Here is a 9,884-nt window from a genome sequence, read left to right as displayed (position 1 = left end):
CTTCAGTCCCTTCCCCTTCTCACATTCTACCTCCTCCCTTTATCCCACACCCTTTCCTTCCTCTGCTTTTCTCCTGCTCTCTTCTTTCCCGGTTGCTCCTATCCTCTCATTCTTGCTCCTCTCCTCCCACCATCTCACCTCCAGAACTCTCGACCCTTCCTACCACCCGACTACCTCTGTTCCTGCCTTCCCATGACCTCTGTGGCAAGTGCATATTCATTATTCATACTAATTCCACATGTAATGCTTCTACCATGAGCTTGAAACTATGCATCAGAGACTAATAAACACAAATGTAACACTAGCACTTGTGAAGTGCTTTTCAGTACATTGCAAAGAGATTACTTTTTGATTTCAAGAATACACTTTATTCATAAAATAAATGGAGAAAATACAATAAAACAAAGCATATCTTCAGTTACAGAGGGTCTTTTTTTTTTGCATTTACCAAGATTCTACAGATCCTATTTTTTCACATGTAGCAAGTAAAGTTTGTTGTCATCTGCACGCGTACGTAAATGTATCCACAGGTGCAAAGAAAATCGTACTTGCAGAAGCATCACAAGCACTTACCATTGGATACCTAATATTCACAGGAAACATAATTAATCATAAATTATACACAGATTTCACAAGAAAGAATACAATTAAGACAAAAACATCCATTGATGAGCAAATTGGTCGAAGTGGCCATTGTGCTGCTATCTATGTGGTAGTGATTAGGATTTTGCAGGTTGGTTCAAGAACCAAATGATTGACACTGTTATTGAGTCCCGATGAAGGGTGTCGCCCAAAATGTCGACTATATCTTTTCCATAGATGCTGTCTGGCCTGATGAGCTCCTCCAGCATTTTGTGTGTGTTAGCTGTTCTTGAACCTTGTGGTGTGGAGCTTCAGTACCTCCCGCCTAATGGTATCTGGGAGATGGCATGGACCTGATGATGGAGAGCCTCATGTAGACACCACTAATGGTGGGGAGTGATGTGCCCTTGATACATTAGCCAAAGTTCACCACTCTCTGAAGTATCTTGTGTTCCTGCCCCATTATTCCTTTTTTTGTAGTATGTATTTATTCATTAATTTATTTTTGAAAACTATAGATCTTATGCCTTGCACTGTACAGTTTCCCCAAAACATGAAATTTCACATTGTGTGTCAGTGATAAGAAGTCTGATTTTAATTCTGATTCTGATTAAAAACAGGGCAGCCATTTTACACCTGCAATCTTCCACAAACACTGGCATGATAATGATCACAGGCTTGAACATTGTTAGTCAAGGGCATCCACATTGGTTAGGATCCTTGGAATAATTCCCCTGCTAGTCTTTAAAACATTACTGTGGCATTATTTCCATTCATCTGAGAGAGATGATTGGGCTTTGTTTAACAGTTACCACTTCCTTTCTTCTGCGTTGGAACTGTAGCCCAGAATTGTGTGCTCAGGTCTTGGGAATGGGCCTTAAACCAACAAACATCTGGATCAGAGGTTAAGAGCACTATCAACCAAACCACAAGCTGAGAATCACAGCCAGATAACCCTTTCTGTGGGGAGCCATTGGGTCAGTTACTTGGAGCAGTAACCAAATGATCATTTCAGCCAGTAAGATATTTTTGAGTCAACAGTTAGCACTGTGATCAATCATAATGACATCAACTCAAATCTGATCTGGAGTTTTATAATCACCAACTGAACCCCTGGAGGATCAATAAAGTGTTAATATTGCTTTAATTAAAATATGAAATAATGGAAAATTTGAGACCTCATAGTAATAAATTTGTCATTGTTTTAATACTTCTAATGTAATATCTTATTTAATATTCCTGCTCTGGTGAGTTCTTCCTAGTAATTCATTCTATTTTAATTTCCCACATTCAGATTAGTAATAAAATTTTTTTATGTAAACATGTCACACTATAATTGCACTAACTTACTATTGGATGCACTTGAAACACCAGTAAAACTATAGAGGAAATTTCTATTAGAATACAAACATAGCAGTCGTTACATTGCAGATCTAAGGTTGGATCCCTTCACAAATGAGAATGAAGAATGGTGAAATAAATCTGTGGCAAAGTGGGTGAGTTAGAGTCAAAGTGGTTGCACAGTGAGAAATCGTGAAATAGAGAGAAAGGTTCTATTACTGTTAAGAGTGGGGATGGTAAAAAGTGACAAAAATGAAGAGTAAAGGACTAAGAACAATGTTAATTTTTCTTCACTTTTTAATGTTCTAACAATCTTCTGCAAACAGATCTGAGATCTGAGATTGTTTCTTTTCTCAGTCAGAGATTGATCAGGATTGTATTTACAAGAACAATAACTACATTGTTGACAATATCACAGTCTTAATTTCCCTTAATGAAGCAGACACAGTAGGTTCATAAGCAGAAAGGCTAGGCCATCTGCAAAATATCAATCTGCGTGAAATACGTTCATCAGCAAAATTTGGGGATTTGTAATTCATGCCATGTCCCTTACTTCACCAAACCTGTTGGCAAAATTGTGCTTTAATCATTGCCTTGTTAACAGGCTGTTATTTTTGCATCACAACTTAAGTTTGCTATTATGAAGAATTTTTGATATCACAAAATACTAATTCTGTTTCTGATCAATACATTACCCATGAGATTTGTTCTGTCTTCAGTCAATATCTGCACATGTAATGTTCCAGCAGGGAATCACTTGGGAGTAAGATACTGTATGCCAACCTTTCATGTGGAAACTGAGTTATTTATTTATTTATTTAGCGCTGCAACGTGGAGTAGGCCATTCTGGCCCTTTGAGCCACGTAGCTCCAGCAACCCCCAACAACCCCAATTAACACTAATCTAATCACAGGACAATTTACAATGACCAATTAACCTACAGGTATACCTTTGGACTGTGGGAGGAGACCGGCACTCCCAGGGAAAACCCACAAACAGTCTCCTTACAGGGTGGTGCCGGAATTGAACTCCAAACTCCAGAGCGCCCCAAGCTGTAATGGCGTCACACTAACCTCTATGCTACTGGCGCACTCCTAGAAATGTTCTGTTAGGATTAGCGCTCTTAATACTTCTAATTCTATTCTGGTCACATTAACTAACTTGAATAATCCAGGCTTATGCTTTCCTTCAGCTCAGCCAGCTCTGCCATGGGCACTAGTCTCCCCGCTATCGAGGACATCTTCAAATGGCAATGCCTCAAAAAGGTAGCATCCATCATTAAGGACCCTCACCATCCAGGATATGCCATCTTCTCCTTCCTACTGTCAGGGTGGAGATACAGAAGCCTGAAGAGACACACTCAGCAGTTTAGGAACCACTTCCTTTTGTCTTCTTGGTTGCTATAGAGGGCATAGCCTCAAAATTCAGGGGTGACCTTTTAGAACAGAGATAAGGAGGAATTTTTTTTAGCCAGCGAGTCGTGAATCTGTGGAATGCTCTGCCACAGATTGTGCTGGAGGCCAAGTGCGTGGTTATATTTAAAACAGAAGTTGATCATTTCCTAATTGGTCAGGACATCAAAAGCTATGACGAGAAGGCAGGAGTATGGGGTTGAGTGGGATTCAGGATCAGCTGTGATGGAACGGCGGAGTAGACTTGTTGGGATGAATGGCTGAATTCTGTTCCTACGTCTTATGGTCTTATGGTCTGCCATCAGATTTCTGAATGACCCGTGAACCCATGAACACCACCTCACCACTTTGTTTTCTTTTTCAACTATCACAAAACAACAAATTTCACAACATATGCCAGTGATAATAAACCTGATGCTGATTCCGATTCAGTATCACACCATATGCTAAATCTGCAAGCTGTTTGGAAGCCACAGTGGCCTTAGCTTACAAACGATGCACAGAAACAAAGAATGAAATAACTTGTCAATTAAAATAAAGATCATATACTAAATTACTCTGAGATCATGACAGACAGTCTGAGTTGGTGGTAGCAATACCTAATTTGGTAATCTATTAATAGAGCAACATTGCCAACAATAGGCACTCAAAAGAACTTGGTATATCAGTTTGTCAGCATGAGATATATTAGTATGTGATCATCATGTTATTCACCTAAGTTGTCATAATTGGGACATAATTGCTATTAATAATCTCCATTGGCTATATTGGAGGGCAATATCTTCACATTAAATCTATAGAGTTGTACAACACAAAACAGGCTCTTCAGCTCTATCTATTCATGCCAACCAATATGGTCATCTAAGCTATAGCCTATTTGCACACATTTGACTCATATCCCTCTAATCCAGGGGTTCCCAACCTTTTTATGCCATCAACCAAAACCATTAAGCAAGGTGTCTATACTGGTCCAATGTAACCAATGGAGACTGTTTGTACTAAGTCTTTCCTAACCATGTACCTGTCCAAGTTCTCCTCCTTTGGTTTAAATTCTGCCATGATCTCTTCCTTCCCAACTCAGTGCCCTATGTCAATACTATGGCTAAAATTAAAAAGAGATTCCATGGTGGTACAGCACATTGGGGTACATAGAATGAAACATTAAAGGTATTATACTATTGCATTGTGGCATGAGATTTATTTTGTCTTCAGTCAACATATGAAGAAAAAAATGTTCCAGCAAAGAACTGAGTAACTAAATATCCCTGAGATCCTACAGTTCTGTCCTGATTCTGATTGCTTGGCCATCTAAACTTTCCACCCCTCCACTATTGTCTGCCAAGGCTTCAGCTGCCTGAGTTCTAATTTTCACGTATTTCGCTAATTCCCTTAGCCTTGCTCTCCTCCTTTAAACTATAAACACATCTGGATTTCCAGCAGCTGCAGAATCCCTTGTTGGTTGTGGATGTTGGACAGTTTTTCTTTTCACTGAGAGCAGAGTTTCTGTGGATGCAGTCTTTCTGTATGCCTTCAAGGGGTTCTTGACTGAGTTTTAAATGGGGTAGCAATCACAACATAATGGAGGTGTCTTAATGTATAAGGTATAGTCCAGGAAATCTTTCAGTATTGTTTGGATCATGTGAGATGGTCAGGCCAATACTTACCAGTGTATTTTTCCCTTATCTACTCTTCCTACTGTTCCTTAAAGTTGTTATAGATGGGGTTAGTAATGGGGATAAGCTCCCACTACCAATTAAATGCTCCCAATGGCACGTGCCTCAAAACACCTCTAGCAACCGTATCCAGCTCCTGGCCTTCACATGTGACTTACCTACTAACCCCGGCAAAACCATTTCTACTGACAGGAGAAGGGGAAAAGTCGGGTAACTGGTGCCTTAAAACCAGTTGTTTGTGGGAGATGGGGCTCATCGGCCAAGATTGGCAGATCACCTCGGAGAAGGAAAACTCTGATCTCCATTCTCCACTGCCTTACAGCTATACCACTTATAGGGAAGGCTTTGGAAATAAACCCTAAGGGAAGACTTTGGAGCTGGAGTCCCTAAGCCAGTCCTACATTGAGTTCAACTCTGGCCATCAACTCTTGCGTCATTGCTGGTTCCAAACTGTATCAGTCTCTGCTGTTTCTTTGTGTTCGTCAGATGCAGGGAAGGGGGGGAGCCTGCCACCTGAGCCAACAGCTTGTACTGCCCAGGCTTACATATCTAGGCAGCTCGGACGCAACATACATGGCCCACCCTGACCATCTGAGGCCTCATCATTCTTAAACTCCAGTGTATTTTTGCCTCAATATATTATGGGAGGAAAAAGAATTCAGTTATGATTATCTGGTCACCATGAGGTTTGCTAAACCACCCAACCTTTCTTTGCCCCATTAGTTCCCATATTTGGTTGTCTTTGACAGAACTTTTAGCCACCTGTCTTTTTATCAGTTAGTGACTCAGTGCCAGATTTTTTTCTGATAATGTTCCCATGAAGTCAAGTCCTTTGTGATATTTTAGTACATTAAATATGTTCTTTGTTGTAACCTTTCTCTTGAGCCATGAATAATGATTGGTTCTTTTGGTACTGATCTTGACTTGATAACTATATAAAGTCATCACATTCAATACGTTTATTTTTGATGGATTGTTTATATTGGTCACAAGGCTCAGACACTTTGTTAGAACTAACTTTTAATATATCCAAATGGTTTCAATGGCATTATCATTATGAAGAACCAAATTTGCATACTTGACCAAACCGATCCATGAATAGGTAAAAATTAAAACTATGCTTAAAGATAATTCAGGTTAAATTGTTTCAAATCAAGATAACCATGCCTGGTTTCAGACTTTTGTTCTAAATGTAAATATAAAATAGTCTTTATTATGAATTTAATATGGTTCTGATAAGGAGATTAATCTCTCTGATAACAGTCTGCAAATAAGCCTAATGGGTCCGTGGTTCAAACAAGGGATTCTGTTTAATGGGAACAGGCAAGAGATGAATGACTTGTTAAACATTGCCAACATACTTGCTTGGTGCCATTCAGCGGTCACAGCAAGTGGAAACAAGGACCTTGTGCTGTATATCTATTTACTAACGCAGTCCAACTCTCTTTTTCTCTATCTTATCTCTTCACCTTCCTTACCTCAGTGTGACTGCATACTTTTAGTGCCCTTTGTCTCTGCTGATCACCTCCAGCTTTTAACAGCTTAAAAAATAAATGGACAGTGTGCCTGTGTGTACTTATAGGGTTTTATTACCAGATCTCCGTCCTTTACCTGTTATAAAATTATATGATTGCCAACTGAAAATGACAAGAATTTCAACCCTTATTTTATTAGGAATCTTGGCCTTTTCCAGGCTGCTCTGGGTGGAAAAGTAGTTAATAATTCACCACTGTTGGGTTGTGAAGGCTTTATGAGCTTCTGCTAGGCAGATGCTTCTATTTTGATATATCTTCATTCCTGAAGTATTGTAATGTAAAAAGGACAAAACAAAATCTCACAAATTTGCAATGGTTCTATTTTGAGTAATTGTTAATACACACATTGGGTCCAACAGGATAAAATACAGCTGACTTTTTAAAATTAAGAAGTAAGAATGGTAGTGTTCAGATCTAGAAATAATAAGTAATTTGCTAATGCCCCTTTCTGAGTGTCTGCCTTAACATGATGGTACACGCTTTGCCTCTGAGTCAGAGGGCAGAGGGTTTAAGCTTTTTAAAGATTAGCTTTATTTATTATTCAGAGGTACATCAAAACGTGCCGTGAAAGGTGTCCTTTGCCTCAAATCAAATCGGCGAGGATGGTGTTGGGTAAGCCCGCAAGTGTTGCCACGCTTTCGAGCGCCAACATAGGATGTCCACAACTTACTAACCCTAACTGTATGTCTTTGGAATGTGGGAGGAAACCAGAGCACGCAGAGGAAACCCACACAACCACGGAGAAAATGTACAAGCTCCTTACACTCAGCGGCAGGAATCAAAACCCAGTCGGTGATCACTATAAAGCAATACTCCACCCTCAAGCTATATTTGGATGTCTTATTGAAGAGGCTTTAGCTATAGTTTAGATGAAAAATTAAAATCCACAGCTCCATTTGTTTGATTTGATGGCAATGGAAGATTACACGGCAGTATTTTGAAGAAATTTTGACCCCTCAGTGAACAGCGCTAAGATTATGATTATGAGTGTTCAGCACACGTAATGGAGTCATAGTGTTTTACAGTATGGAAGCAGGGTCTTCAGCCCAACTCATCTATGCTGACCAAGATGCTATCCCATTTGTCTACATTTGGCCCATTCTATTCCTATCCATGCACCTGTACAAATGTCTAACGTGGCCTTCAGGACATTTTTAAATCTTTCCCATCTCACTTTAAACCAATATGTGTTAGTTTTATACTTCCCTAACCTGGGAAAAAGATGATGACCATTCATCTTATGTATGCACCTCTATAAAGTCACCGTCTGCCTCCCACACTTCAGGGAAAAGAGCTCCAGCCCATCTAATCTCTTCTTATAACTGAAGCATTCCATATTTCCAGTTTAATGACATCCTCCCTGTAGCTGCTGAGGTGCTGAGTTTTTTACACATGTGCAAATATTGGCTGCAAAACGCATTCACTGCCTAAGACGATGAGAGGCACTAAGTGCAAGTGTTCAATCTCTTCAGTTTGGACTGCATTCAGATCCATTGGTAAATCTCTTTCAAGCGGGAAATCCAAAACGTATCCCGGATTAAGAACCAACTGTACTTGTTGTATAGATTTACATGTATTAGGAATTTACTGTGTTTTTTTTTCCAAGTCCTTACTCCAAAATTAGGCACTTAAATTCCAGGAATAACCTTATGGCTTTTCTCTAAATACCCCAGCAGCTGACTATGTGCCTCAGTACCCATCAATGACCAACAGTACTCAAGATATTTTAAAAGGTGGCTTTATCCTGTCCCTCCTTTAATATCTTCGATGTGATCTTTATCGAACAAAGCAAGAGCAAGTTATGGAGCAAAACAGGCTGCCAATTCATCTCAGATTGTTTCATGCCTACATTAGAAAATGACTGCATTTCCAATCCCTTTGAAGCCCCCTTCCTCAGCAAGTCCCTCATAAATTCCCTCCTCTAAAACCCCAAGAAAACGCCATCCATTAACACCCCACCAACACATGGTGCCCATTTTTGAGCCCTCCAATCAGTCAATCACCTCAACAATTGAAGACAAAATTGAAACCAAGCTCCAGTTAATAAACAGAGCCTAACCAATGCAGTTGCCCTAAATATTTGTTTCCTCAGTTGAGACCAGGGTGGTTCCTACAATTGTCAACTGAGATTCTGATGGAAGTTCTGCAGAAACCACCGCTTGTTCAGAAGGAGAATTTCAGAGTTGTATATTTTGATAATGAATGAACCTTTGAACTTTAAACCTTTGTTGCTATGCTGGGCGGTGGTGTCTAGAGACCTATTGATGTCAGAGCAGATAGTTGGAAGAACAAATGTAGCACCCCCCCCCCACACTAAACAGAGGAGTTAATGATTCCAATATTCTACCGAAACACTTCATGGCAGGTGATGCACCTTGTACAAACCACCTGCTAGGTCAATAAATAAATGAAAAGCACAATGACAAGATTGGTGTTGTAAAGCACCATTATGTAACACATTACAGCTGTAATTAACTTCTTTCCAACTTTTAATTTTTTGAAGAGAATTTGGATCAGAAAATATTTTGGAACAAAGAAACCTCACACTGCAGACTGTTGCAAAGTATAGGTGTACTTAAAAATGAGGAAGTTAATTGCAGTTCAGCATTTATACAGTCATAGACTCATAGAAGAAGTACAGCACAGAAACAGGCTGTTCAGCCCATCTAGTCCATGCTGAAACCATTTAAACTGCCTACTCCCATCGGCCTGCTCTGGGGCCATCACCCTCCATACCCCTACCATCCACGTACTTATCCAAACCTCTCATTTATGTTGAAATTGAGCTCGCATGCACCACTTGTGCTGGCAGCTCATTCCACATTTTCACAGCCTTCTGAGTGAAGAAATTTCCCCTCATGTTCCCCTTAAACTCTCTACCTTTCCCTTAACCCATGACCTCTGGTTGTAGTCCCACCCAACCTCAGTGGAAAAGGTTGGTTGCATTTACCCTATCTATACCCTTCATAATTTTGTATATTTCTATCAAATCTCCTCTCAATTTTCTATGTTCAAAGGAATACAGGTCTAAACTATTCAATCTTTCTTTATAACTCTGGTTCTTCAGACCCAATAATAACCTTGTAATTTTTTTTTTGTATTCTTTCAACCTTATTTGCATCTTTCCTGTAGTTAAGTAACCAAAACCGGACACAATCTTCCAAATTAGGCCTCCCCGTCATCCTATACAGTGTCAACATAACATCCCATCTCCTGTACTCAATATATTGATATATAAAGGTCAATGTGCCAAAAGCTTTCTTCAGGACCCAAATACCTGTGATACTACTTTAAAAGATTATGGACCTGTATTCCCACATCCCTTTGTTCTACCACACTCC

Source organism: Mobula hypostoma, chromosome 8, assembly GCF_963921235.1.
Source record: "Mobula hypostoma chromosome 8, sMobHyp1.1, whole genome shotgun sequence".
NCBI classification, from domain to species: Eukaryota; Metazoa; Chordata; class Chondrichthyes; order Myliobatiformes; family Myliobatidae; genus Mobula; species Mobula hypostoma.
The sequence above is the reverse complement of the archived record's forward strand: the minus strand, read 5'-3'. Positions refer to the sequence as shown.